The 13,552-nt window shown below is 37.9% G+C and overlaps 1 protein-coding gene and 1 pseudogene across 3 annotated transcripts in view; one reads left to right on the top strand and one right to left on the bottom strand.

Moving 5' to 3' along the window:
* Window positions 1-13,552, top strand: part of ACBD6 (acyl-CoA binding domain containing 6) — a 218,237-nt gene that overhangs the window by 184,256 nt on the left and 20,429 nt on the right. The window lies entirely within an intron of this gene.
* LOC114222876 (lactoylglutathione lyase pseudogene) lies at window positions 1,693-2,365 on the bottom strand (annotated as a pseudogene).

Here is a 13,552-nt window from a genome sequence, read left to right as displayed (position 1 = left end):
AGCTTTAGGAGTCTGAATCTTAGGTGAACCTAAGAGGACCATCTTGTGGACGCAGCAGATACATTATCCATTCCCTAGTTTCAGCCGCTCACTCACACTGTGCCTCTCTTACTCCAGTCCCTCTCTCTAGCACTTTCCCTAACATTCTGAAGTTAGTGCAGTCATCTCAGCTTCAGTTCCGAAAACAGACATGTTCTCGAGAACATTTGCATAGAGGTGAGTCCTCACATTTGCCTTAAGAGGGATGAGTAATCGGTACACTCTGCCTTTGATTGCTCTCCTCTCAGTCATTTTCTTGTCACATTCCACGATTTTGTGGAGGATTAGACAAGTGTCCAGAGACAGAAAGAAAGCAAGTGAAACAGTGACATCCGACTTCTTCAGAGGCTCGTTAACCCATCATCCTCAGGTCTCTAGGAAGTGACTTTCAAGCCCCACACGTGGGGGCGCCTTCTGGTGACAGTGCTGGCAACTGGTGCCAAGTGTTCAGGGGCTCCAAGTTGGTCCCCTTCTCAGCCAGAGCTTTCTGTTTGCCTCAATTACTTGCCACTCCAGATTCCCTGCGAACAAACTTTCCAGAGTGTAAAAAATACACCTACAGTGAAAATCACTGACCAAGAGAATGAAGCCCAGCACTCAAGGTAAAATAAACAGATCTGTGACAAAGCTTACTACAGATCATGTTGTAAGACCATCCCAGTCCATCACTCAGACTGTTTTGTAATTTTAGACACCACTTGAAGAACTTACTGATCTGATTACCAGCCCTCAGCAGAAGTAGACAATGTTAGGAGTTTAGGCACGTTGTCAGTAATAAAGAATATTTGATGATCTTGTGACGAGAAAAAGCTGTAAAAAAAAAAAAAACTAAAGTAAAGTAAAAATCAACGAAAAGCAAACGTAGTCTGGGGTCATTTAATGGAAGACAAATAACTTTCTATATCTTCATGTCCTATGAAGGCATCATTTATATTATAGCATGTATAATAAATGATGTTTTTTCACTAATTTGAAAAGATAGTGTGCACCCCTTTGTTTACTGCAGCATTATTTACAATAGCTGTGATAGGGAAACAACTTAAGTGTCCATCGATACATACATAGATAAAGAAGATGTGGTATATATGTGTAGTGGAATATTATTCACCCATGAGAAAGAAGGAAATCCTGCCAAATGCAACAACAGGGATGGACCTAGAGGACATTACACTACGTGAAATAAGTCAGACAGAGAAAGATAAATACCATATGATTTCACTCATGTGTGGAATCTAAAAACACAAGTAAAGAAATAAAACAAACAGATGTATAGATACAGAGAACAAGCTGATGGTTGCCAGAGGGGAGAGAGGTTGGGGAGAATGAGTGAACTAGGTAAAGGGGATTAAGAGGTACAGACTTCTGGTTTTATTTTTTAATTTTTTTTTTTTTTGAGAATGATGATTCAAAGGCAGACTTGTAGGGAAATCATATTTAGGAGAAAGAAGGCAGATGCAGCCTCTGAAGGGAACTGTTCTAATTATTACCTTAAAAAGTAAAGTTTTTTAACTAAATTCAAGGACATAAGACAAAGCACTACTTTAAAATCACAATGACTGAACAGTTAGGTGAAAAACATAGCTGAAATAGGAAAGGGGAATGGACGTCAGAATAATCTTAAATTGGGACAATGATTCTTCAGTCCTAGATGTTTCTGTTATCTGAATGTCCTGAATCATACCATTTCCTTTTTTACCTCCCACAAGGTCTTCACTGAAGTCGCAAAGCAGTATTCTCACAGAACTAAATAATAGTTGTCATTTTGTTAGGATTCAAAATTTCAATCCAGTAGCCATCGGGATCTTGGATAAATGCCAGGCCTTTCGTTTTACCATCGTCAGGTTTCTTCACAAATTTGACTCCCAGCTCTTCAGATCTTTTACAAGCACCATGTACATCAGGAACAGCGATTCCAATGTGACCAAATCCTCGAGGGTCTGAGTTGCCACTGTGGTAACTCTGGGTCTCATCATCTTCCGTGCCCCAATTGTGTGTCAGTTCAAGGGTAGCTTTCTGGGGAATACCCATGCTACTTTTTCATCTTTATCTTTTGGGATGTCATTTTTTCCCTCATAAGCCAAGAAATACAGTGAGAATTTCATAATGGGAAAATCTAATTTTTGGAGTAGCGTCATTCCAAGAACTCTAGTATAAAAATCCAGTGACTTCTTAGGATCCTTAATTCGTAGCATGGTCTGCTGCAACAGAAAATCCTTAGTGCTGGGATCCAGGTCGGAGCAGCAACCGAGGGCAGCCTCGTCGGTGAGGCCGCTGGATGCGGGCTGTGGTTCTGCCATGGCCGCACTGTTGTTTCACAGACTACAGTACGGAGAACACCGCAACCACCCACACTCCTCCCGGCCCGGGTCCAGACTTCTGGTTTTAAAATAAATAAGTCACAGGGATGAAAAGTGCAGCATGAAGAATAGTCAATTATATTGTAATAGCATTGTGTGGCGACTGCACTTCATTTGTGATAAACATTTATAATGTATATAAATATCGAATCACTATTCTGTACACCTGAAACTGATGTTATGTATTGACTATGCTTAAGTTTCTTAAAAAACAGGATGTTTTTGTTTACTCGTATTCCCAGATGTTTACTTGCTGCCAGACATCAAGGGCCATCATCCATTTATAATGATAACTCTGATTCAAGAGAAGGTTAACTTACTTCCATGTTCTCCGTGCAAAGTGATAAGGAGAAGTAAGATATTTTAGAAGGTTTATAGGGGTGGTGTTTTTATTTTTATTATTTTTATTTTTTTTAAATTCAATTAACTAACATATATTATTGGTTTCAGAGGTACAGGTCTGTGATTCATCAGTCTTACATAACACCCAGTGCTCATTACATCACATGTCCTCCCCAGTGCCCATAACCCAGTTACCCCACCCCCCTACCCCCTCCCCTACAGCAGCCCTCAGTTTGTTTCCTATGGTTAAAAGTCTCTCACGGTTTTTCTCCCTCTCTGATTTCATCTTGTTTTATTTTTTCCTCTCTTTCTAGGGGTGGTGGTTTTAATGTTTGTATGCTCAAAGGGTAATATTCCAATTATTTGAAAAACCTCCTGACAGGTTTTACACTCTGTAAAGATACCAGTTACATGAAGTATTATTGTACCTACTTTTTTCCCCCCAAGGAAGAAAAGAGTATGCCTATAACCTTCAAGTGAAGGTTTAATTCATGTATCTAGAAAAATTCTTAGAAAAATAATCATAAAATACATTTTCAAAATTCTAAATTGTGAGCTTACTTTTAATCATATTCTGTTACAGAGTCACAGATCTCATAAGGAGAGGCAGTACATTCCAGGCTTAGAAATAATATAAAAATTACCCAAAATTAAATTACTAATTCATAATTTTTATCACTACTTCTAATTTTTCACAGTTAATTTTCTTGTGTGCCTCCCTTATCATGCATTCACTTGAAATACTATTTTTAAAATAAAATTCATATTTTAAATATCAAATTACTGGGTAAGAACAAAATCTCTCATTAGCCACATGGGAAAATCCATCCCCTCTATGTAGCTCTGTTATTATGATTTTAATGGTTCGTGCTGCCTTACTACAGTATCTTTAGAACTAATATTGGTAGAGATGATAGATCGAGTCTGAATTGAATTAGAGTATCAATATCACTATGGTCACAAAAATAGAAATCCAGTAATACTCAGAATTTTCTGCTCACAGAGAACATCTAGGAAGCATGTTATTTCTGTGCCTGTAAATTTACATCTTTTTTTTATTGCATTCCCTATGCTGTACTTTTCATCTCCATGATGTATTTTTTTTATAACTGGAAGTTTATACCCCTTAATCTTCCTTATCTATTTCACATGTTCCCCACCCATCTCCCTTCTGACAACCATCAGTTCTCTGTATTTAAGAGTCTGGTTTTTTGTTTGTTTCTTTGCTTGCTTGTTTGTTTTGTTTTTTAGATTCCACATATAAGTGAAATCATATTGTATCTGTCTTTCTTTGATTTATTTCACTTAGCATAATACCCTCTAGGTCCATCCATGTTGTCACAAATGGCAAGATCTCATTCTTTGTATGGCTGAGTAATATTCCCTAGTATGTATGTATGCATCTATGTATGTATGTATATACTGTATCTTCTTTATTCATTCATCTGTCAGTGGACACATGAGTTGCTTCCCTATCTTGGCTTCTATAAATAATGTTGCAAAAACACCGGGGTGCATATATCTTTTCAAACTAGTGTTTTCATTTTCTTTGGGTAAATACCTAGTAGTGGTATTACTGGATCATATGGTATTTCTATTTTTAATTTTTTGAGGAACCTCCATATTGTTTTCCACAGTGGCCACACCAATTTACATTCCCACCAACAGTGCATGAGGGTTCCTTTTTCTCCACATCTTTGTCAACACTTGTTATTTCTTGTCTTTTTTATGCTAGCCATTCTGACAGGTGTAAGGTGATATCTTATTGTGGGGTTTAAAATTTTTCTTTAATTTATTTTTATTTTTTGTTTTATCTTTTTTAGAGAGAGAGAGAGAGAGAGATTATGAGCGGGGGCAGAGGGAGAGGGAGAAAATCTTAAGCAGACTCTGTGCTGAGTGCAGAACCCGATATGGGGCTTGATCTCACAACCCTGAGATCATGACCTGAGCCAGAATCAAGAGTTGGACATTTAACCTACTGAGCCACCCAGACACCCATTATTGTGGTTTTTGATTTGCATTTTCCTGATGATCAGTGATGTTGAGCATCTTTTTCATGTGTCTGTTGGCCATCTGTATGTCTTTTCCAAAGGTCCTCTGTTCATTTTAATTGGATTATTTGTTTTCAGGGGATTGAGTTGTATAAGTTCTTTAAAAAAAAAAACAACTACTCTTTTATTTTCCAACAAAGGGTTGGGGGTTTTTTGTTTTTGAGTACAGTTGACACACAATGTTACATTAGTTTCAGGTGTACAAGATAGTGATTCAACTTCTCTATATGTTATTCTATGCTTACCACAAGTGTAGCTGCCATCTATCTGTCACCTACAATGATATAACAATGTCATTGACTATATTCCCTATACTGTACCTTTTATTCCTGTCGTATTCATTCCATAACTTTGTTTTTCAGATATTAATCCCTTGTTGGATATATCATTTGCAAATATCTTCTCCTATTTAGTAGGTTGCCACTTTATTTTGTAGATGGTTTCCTTTCCTGTGTAGAAGCTTTTTATTTTGATGTAGTCCCAGTAGTTTGTTTTTGCCTTTGTTTCCCTTGCCTCAGGAGACCTATCTAGAGAAATATTGCTAAGGCTGATGTCAGAGAAATTACTGCCTGTGTTTTCCTCTGGGAGTTTTATGCTTTCAGGTCTCACATTTAGTTGTTTAGCCCATTTTGTTTATTTTTATTTATGGTGTAAGAAAGTGGTCCAGTTTCATTCGTTTGCATGTAGCTGTCCAGTTTTCCCAGCACCATTTATCAAAGACTATTGTATATTCTTGCCTTCTTTGTCATAGATTAATTGACCATATAAGCATGAGTTTATGTCTGGGCTCTCTATTCTGTTCCTCTGATCTATGTGTCTGTTTTTGTGCCAGTCCCATACTGTTTTGGTTACTATAGCTTTGTAGTATATCTTGAAATCTGGGATTATGACTTCAGCTTTGTTCTTCTTTCTCAAGATTGCTTTGGCTCTTCAGGCTTTTTTGTAGTTCCATACAAATTTTAGGATTATTTGTTCTCATTCTGTAAAAAAAAAAAAAAAAAAAAAAATGCTGTTAGTATTTTGATAAGGATTGCATTGAATCTGTAGATTGCTTTGAGTAGTATAGACATTTTAACGATATTGGTTCTTCCAGTCCATGAACATGGAATATCTTTTGATTTGTTTGTGTTGTCCTCAATTTCTTTCATCAGTGTTTTATGGTTTTCAGAGTATAGATCTTTCACCTCCTTGGTTAAGTTTATTCCTAGGTATTTTATCCTTTTGGTACAATTATTAATGGGATTGCTTTCTTAATTTCTCTTTGTGCTGCTTCATTATTAGTGTATAGAAATGCAACAGATTTATGTATATTAATTTTGTATCCTGCAATTTTACTGAATTCATTTATCAGTTCTAATAGTTTTTGGTAGAGTCTTTATGTTTTTCTCTATATAGTGTTGTATCATCTGCAAATAGTGACAGTTTCATTTTTTCCTTACCAGTTTGGATGCTTTTTATTTCTCTTGTCCAATTGCTGCAGCTAGGACTTCTAGTACTATGTTGAATAAAATGGTGAACATGGACCTCTTTGTCTTATTCCAAATCTTAGAGGAAAAGCTCTCAGTTTTTCACCATTGAATATGATGTTAGCTGTAAATATGATAGAAATATGGCTCTTAATTCAATTTGATAAACTGCTTTTAACAGTAGGAAAAAAATCAACTTGGCTATAGAGTTTTATGCACAGGAAACAGTAGTGTTATCAGTGGCTTAATGTTAAAGGGATAAAATAAAGTTTCCTGTATATCAGTTCTGAACAAAATATTTAATATTTTCATTAATACTTCATTTGGTAAAATTAAATATATTTCTTATGTTTGATAGGGTACCCAATCTGGAGATAGAAGAAAACTAAATCTTTAAACAAATAATTAATAAAATGGAGACATGATCAAAATAAAGTAAGAAAAGATTAGTGCAGAATACATGTGGGGAGAGAAATAATCTGTATAAATTCAAGAGAGACCAATTTGCTGTGTGCACGTATAGAAGAAAAAGAATCTAGAAATCAAACTGAATATAGTAGTCATTTAGCACTTAGTTAACTGTAAACTGAGTCTCCTGTTCATTGTTTAGTCCCTTATTGCATTACAATACTAATGTTATACTTTACACTATAGGAATTACATGGAGATTTTTTTTTAATTCAGGTGAAAGAAAAAAGGTAGGTCAAGAAATTAAAGAATAAACGAATGAGTAAAGATGAAAGTAATACTTTCATTCTCTCATTTCATGAACATTTATTGAGCATACACTATATGCAAGATACTGTGATAGGCACTGGGTAAAAGACATAGTACTTGCCTGCAAGAAGTTCACCGTCTTGGTGGAAGAGACAGGTAAGTACATATAGTATGCTCTGCCCAGTAGTAGAAAAAGGGGCACCTAACCCCACCTGAGAAGTTGGGGAAGTTTCCTGAAGAAGCTGAATTGTGTCTTAAAGGTTAAGGGATTTCCTTTTCCTACAAGATTCCAGACTAAATACTCTGAAAATTCTGCCACCACAAAACACCCAGCAACGCAAAATAAAATATAACAAGCATCCCTTTAAATACATAGCAGAGCTTTTAAAAAAGCAAGGTAATTCTCCAGCGGCTCAAACAAACACAGCCAAGAAACAAAATTGTAAGTCTTATAACTTTAAAAAACCCAAAGCTTTAAAAAGAAGGTGATAAGTTTAAACCAACACTAGGCTGCCCTGAAAGGATTTGCCAGTCTCAATACCAATGAGATAGAGATCTGAAAGAACACCAACAACCATCAGGGAAAAGGTAGACTAAAATAATCTGCCCACCAATGCAAAGTTAACGTGGAGAGTTTGTCTTGGCCTGAGTTCCAGGCCCAGGGGTGGGAGAAAGGTTTGCCCTTTTAAAATTTACACCAACTTGGGGTGCCTGGGTGGCTCAGTCGTTAAGTATCTGCCTTCGGCTCAGGTCATGATCCCAGGGTCCCGGGATCGAGCCCCGCATCGGGCTCCCTGCTCTGCAGGAAGCCTGCTTCTCCCTCTCCCACTCCCCCTGCTTGTGTTCCCTCTTTCACTGTGTCTCTCTCTGTCAAATAAATAAATAAAAATCTTAAAAAAAAATTTACACCAACTAATTGTTCAAAATCCTCAAGCTAAGAAATCAACATAGAGACTGATAGTATCTCTGTGGTACCCAGCAGAAACAAAAGCAAGATCATTCTGGAGGAACAGACCCTCAATCCAGTGAACACAGCACAGAATTTTTCGTACTTAAAACCCCACTCAGAAAAAGAAAATCGAAGCTGTTAGCATCACAATTCTGGATTTCAAGCTATATTACAAAGCTGTAAACATCAAGACAGTATGGTACTGGCACAAAAACAGACACATGGATCAGTGGAACAGAATAGAGAACCCAGAAATGGACCCTCAACTCTGTGGTCAACTAATCTTGGACAAAGCAGGAAAGAATGTCCAGTGGAAAAAAGACAGTTGGTTCAACAAATGGTGTTGAGAAAATTGGACAGCCACATGCAGAAGAATGAAACCAGACCATTTCCTTACACCATATACAAAAATAGACTCAAAATGGATGAAAGACCTAAGTGTGAGACAGGAATCCATCAAAATCCTAGAGAAGAACACAGGCAGCAACCTCTTTGACCTCGGCCGCAACAACTTCTTGCTAAACATGTCTCCAAAGGCAAGGAAAATAAAAGTGAAAATGAACTATTGGGACTTTGTCAAGATAAAAAGCTTTTGCACAGCAAAGGAAACCGTCAACAAAACCAAAAGACAACCTACAGAATGGGAGAAGATATTTGCAAATGTCTTATCACATAAAGGGCTAGTATCCAAGATCTATAAAGAACTTATCAGACTCATCCCCCAAAAAACAAATAATCCAGTCAAAAATGGGCAGAAGACATGAACAGACATGTCTCCAAAGAAGACATACAAATGGCCAACAGACACATGAAAAAATGCTCCACATCACTCGGCATCAGGGAAATACAAATTAAAACCACGAGATACCACCTCACACCAGTCAGAATGGCTAAAATTAACAAGTCAGGAAACAACATATGTTGGCGGGGATGCAGAGAAAGGGGAACCCTCCTCCACTGCTGGTGGGAACGCAAGCTGGTGCAGCCACTCTGGAAAACAGTATGGAGGTTCCTCAAAAAGTTGAAAATAGAGCTACCCTATGACCCAGCAATTAGACTACTAGGTATTTACCCAAAAGATTCAAACAGTGATCTGAAGGGGCACCTGTACCCCAATGTTTATAGCAGCGGTGTCCACAGTAGCCAAACTATGGAAAAAGCCCAGATGTCCATTGACAGATGAACGGATAAAGAGGTGGGGTGTATATATATAAATATACACAATGGGATGTTACTAAGCCATCAGAAAAAAATGAAATCTTTTTTTTTAAGTATTTTTTATTTATTCATTTGAGACATTTGAGAGAGCAGGAGCAGTGGAGAGAGGCAGAGGAAGAGGGAGAAGCAGACTCCCTGCTGAGCAGGGAGTCCTATATGGGGCTCGATCCCAGGACCTGGAGATCATGACCTGAGCCTAAGGCAGACACTTAACCATCTGAGCCACCCAGGCGCCCCAGAAAAAAATGAAATCTTACCATTTGCAACGACATGGATGGAACTAGAGGGTATTATGCTAAGCAAATTAAGTCAGTCAGTGAAAGACAATTACCATGTGATTTCACGCATATGTGGAATATAAGAAACAAAACAGAGGATGAGAGGAGAAGGGAGGGAAAAAAAAATAAGACGAAATCAGAGAGGGAGACAAACCATTAGAGATTCTTAACTATAGGAAACAAACAGGGTTGTTGGAGGGGAGATGAGTGGGGGGATGGGGTAACTGGGTGATGGGCATTGAGGAGGGCTCGTGATGTGATGAGCACTGGGTGTTATATGCAACTGATGAATCACTGAACTCTACCTCTAAAACTAATAACATACTATATCATAATTAATTGAATTTAAATAAAATTAAATTTAAAAAATAAATGAAAAAGAAAGAAAATGCCACCCAGAGTCCCCCCAAAAACCCACTTAAAATAAACTTACAGTCCAAAATTATAAAGTACACAGGAATCAATCAACATTAAGCAGATCTCAGGCAGCACAACAAACATCACATGTAGCCATCACCCATCTCTTCCCTGATCTCAAATGAAAGAAATATAGGGACTATAAAATAAGTCTATTTAAAATGCTCAAATATGTCAAAGTTGCATTTTAAAACACGAGAAAAGAGCAAGATAGTATCTATCTATAAAAGATCAGAAGATGGTTTTCAAGCAGAGGGAAGAGCATTTACAGTTGTGGAAGTCCAGACAGATCTTCTTATTGGGAACTGCAGTCACCAAAATGGGAGGAGGAATTGGGAGGAAGACTCAGGTCATAAATCGCTTTGCATTCTGTATTAGGACTCTTATTTGCAAGTGACAAAAAGATCAACATTCGTCTAGGGAGTATTTTGTTGTTGGCTCACCTAACCAAGAAGGGCAAGGATATAGTTGGAATGATAGGAATCAGAGACTCATTTTCTCTCCATCTCTGACCACTACATTTCTTTGTGAATACTTCATTCTTTTCTTTTTTAATTTTTTAAATTTTTTAAAAAGATTTTATTTATTTGAGAGAGAGAGAATGAGAGACAGAGAGCACGAGAGGGAAGAGGGTCAGAGGGAGAAGCAGACCCCCCTGCTGAGCAGGGAGCCCGATGTGGGACTCGATGCTGGGACTCCAGGATCATGACCTGAGCCAAAGGCAGTTGCTTAACCAACTGAGCCACCCAGGCACCCTACTTCATTCTTTTCTACTGCAGACGTTTTCTCCGAGAGGTGGAGAATGTTGCCATTTGCAGTTTTGGCTCACATCGTTTGCTTGTGCTTTTTTTTTTAATTGTGGTAAAATACAATAGAAAATTAATCATTTTAACCAAGTGTATAGTGCAGTGGCATAAACACATTCACATTGTGCAACCATGACCACTATCCACCTCCAGAACTTTTTCACCATCCCAAACCGTAACTCTGTCCCCATTAACAAAGCTCCCCATTCCTTCCTTCCTCGAGCCCCTGGTAACCACTTTTCTGTTTTTCTGTCTTTGTGAATTTGACTACTCTAAGTACTTCATGTAAGTGAAAGAATACAATATTTGTCCATCTGTGTCTGTCTTATTTTGATTATAGAGGCAAGAACCTTCTCTGTACGCATGCTTCCATCCCCCTAGTTTCCATATTTCAGAATCCTGAGCAAAAACTCTGATTGGCTTGGCTTGGCTTTTCAGACCAGGACGATGATGGATGCTGTGGTTTGCTCAGCTTGGGTTACATGGCTACCCTAGAATCTTCCCCAGTTCTCTGTGTAAACATACCTTCTCACAGAGTCCTTCTTTGTCCTCTCTATCTAAAACAGTACCCCACATCACTCTAGACCCTTATTCTGCTTTGTTGGTTTTTTTTCAGAGCATATCACTGCCTGTTATTAAATATATTAATTTGCTTATTACTTCCCCTACCAGTGGAATGTAAGATTTATAACATAAGGGACCTTTTCTCTCTTACATCTGTGTTTCCAGTCCCTAGAATAGTAACTGGGACATAATAGGAGCTCAGTAAATATTTTTAATTAACTAGAAATTGGGCTGGAGATACAAATTTAGTATTCATTGGTAAAAGTGATTAAAAGAAATTGTTTCTAGGGATGCCTGGGTGGCTCAGTTGGTTAAGCATCTGCCGTCAGCTCAGGTTATGATCCTGGAGTCCTGGGATCAAGTCCCGCATTGGGCTCCTTGCTCAGTGGGGAACCTGCTTCTCCTTCTGCCTACCTCCCCCCCGCCCCCGCTTGTGCTCTCTCTCTCTCTCTGATAAATAAATAAAATCTTTAAAAAAATTGTTTCCACCTCCCTAATGAAGATAAACAGATAGAAATTAAAAGGGGCACCTGGTGTCTCAGTCCGTTAAACATCTGGACTCTTGATCTCAGCTCAGGTCTTGATCTCAGGGTCGTGGGTTTAAGCCCTGCATTGGGCTCCATGCTGGGTGTGGAGCCTGCTTTAAAAAAAGGAGGGAGGGAGGGAGGGAAGGAAGGAAGGAAGGAAGGAAGGAAGGAAGGAAGGAAGGACGGACGGTAGGTTGGTTGAAAGAAACTGAACTTCGAATATATATATATATATATATAAATAGGGTGATTAAACAAGAAAGTTATGCACAAATAGGAAGAGAACTACACTTCCTAAAGATAGATAATTGTGGAAAATACAGCTTTGCATGATGGATACGTAAGTCCAAAATTGCAGTAGATTAAGCCCTTTCTGAAATTGCTTTCTATTGCTGAACATTTAAACCATAAGCATGAATGTATAAACTGATCACGTGCATGCATGTGAATGTATAAGAACATATAGACACACTACATAAACTTTTTCTGATTAACATTGGAAATGGGCAAAGTAGATATGAGTCTAAAGCTGTAATGGGCACTTCTTGTTCTTTCTAAATTGTTTTTGGTTGTAGCCAGGCAAGTCAGAATACTCTGGAGTGCAACTTCCCATTGTTGTTCTGCCTACCATAAACGTCACTTGGAACCTGTTTACTGTGTAGCTGCCTCTGTTCCATTCTCCTACCTGTCCTTAACCTCAAGAGCAGGGCAAGGCAAAGGGGAGCGGGGAGCAAGGCGGGGGCTATATTAAAAAAGACAAAAAAGAAACGGGCATTTTGTAATGTATATGATTGTTGAATCACTAAGTAGTACACTTGAAACTAATACATTGTATGTCAACTACAATTAAAATTTTTTTTAAAGGAGGCAAAAATATTTTGCTATCTTCCTGACTTCTTAGTATTCCTTTCCATCTTTTACTTCCCTTAGAGTTTATTATCCTAATGATCTTCGATGGGCATCCCACACTTAACCACTGTACACTTCAGCCAAGTCTTCCCGACTCCCAAGGTCCCTCAGAATTACTTATTTCAGATCTCCACTCACTTCCTCACACCTCACCCCCAAATCCAACAAGAATTCCTATTCTCTGGTAGCAAAACAGTTTAATTAAGCTATATTGCCTCAAGGTTGTCTCTCTGCCCCCCCAAATGTCACCCCTGCAAACTTTCTCTAGGTGTTAAAAAGCCCTTAAGGAATGACTTTTTCTTACTACTTGTCTGAACCAGAAAAGAAGTTTCCTGCCATAGGAAATTAAATAGAACCATAGCCAAAAGTTCTGGGAATCAACCCAGGGATTAAATAGAACCATAGCCAAAAGTTCTGGGAATCATCCCAGGGATTAAATAGAACCATAGCCAAAAGTTCTGGGAATCAACCCTCACATTCAACTTCTAAGAAGTGAGGAAAGTAGATATGGTGTGCCCAGGAATAGTTGATTAGGTCATAATATCACTCTTTCCCACTTATTCACAATAATTAAGCATTTATTCTTAATTACCAGGGGCACAATAGTGGCTATGCATATTACTAAGTGAATATCAAATTAACTACTAAATTCTACTTCTTACTTGTACTTAATCCTGATTTGTTACTTATTAATATGATCACCTGCTCTCAACTTAAGAGGCAGCATTGCTAAAAGGTACTTATGTGTGCTACAATTAGTATATATAGTTAGAATATCTTGGTTTTAAAAGAATAAAAAAATTAACTGAGCTATTGCAGTTACCTGTGGGAACTTTTGACTTTCTTAACTTCTAGGACTTTGTGTGCTTTGAAATCATGTTTCTTTATGATATTTGATCTGATAATATTTGA

This window comes from Eumetopias jubatus, unplaced genomic scaffold, assembly GCF_037043125.1.
Source record: "Eumetopias jubatus isolate StellerSeaLion01/CBP00866 unplaced genomic scaffold, mEumJub1_p1.0 scaffold_12, whole genome shotgun sequence".
NCBI classification, from domain to species: Eukaryota; Metazoa; Chordata; class Mammalia; order Carnivora; family Otariidae; genus Eumetopias; species Eumetopias jubatus.
This window is presented reverse-complemented; position numbering and strand designations above follow the sequence as displayed.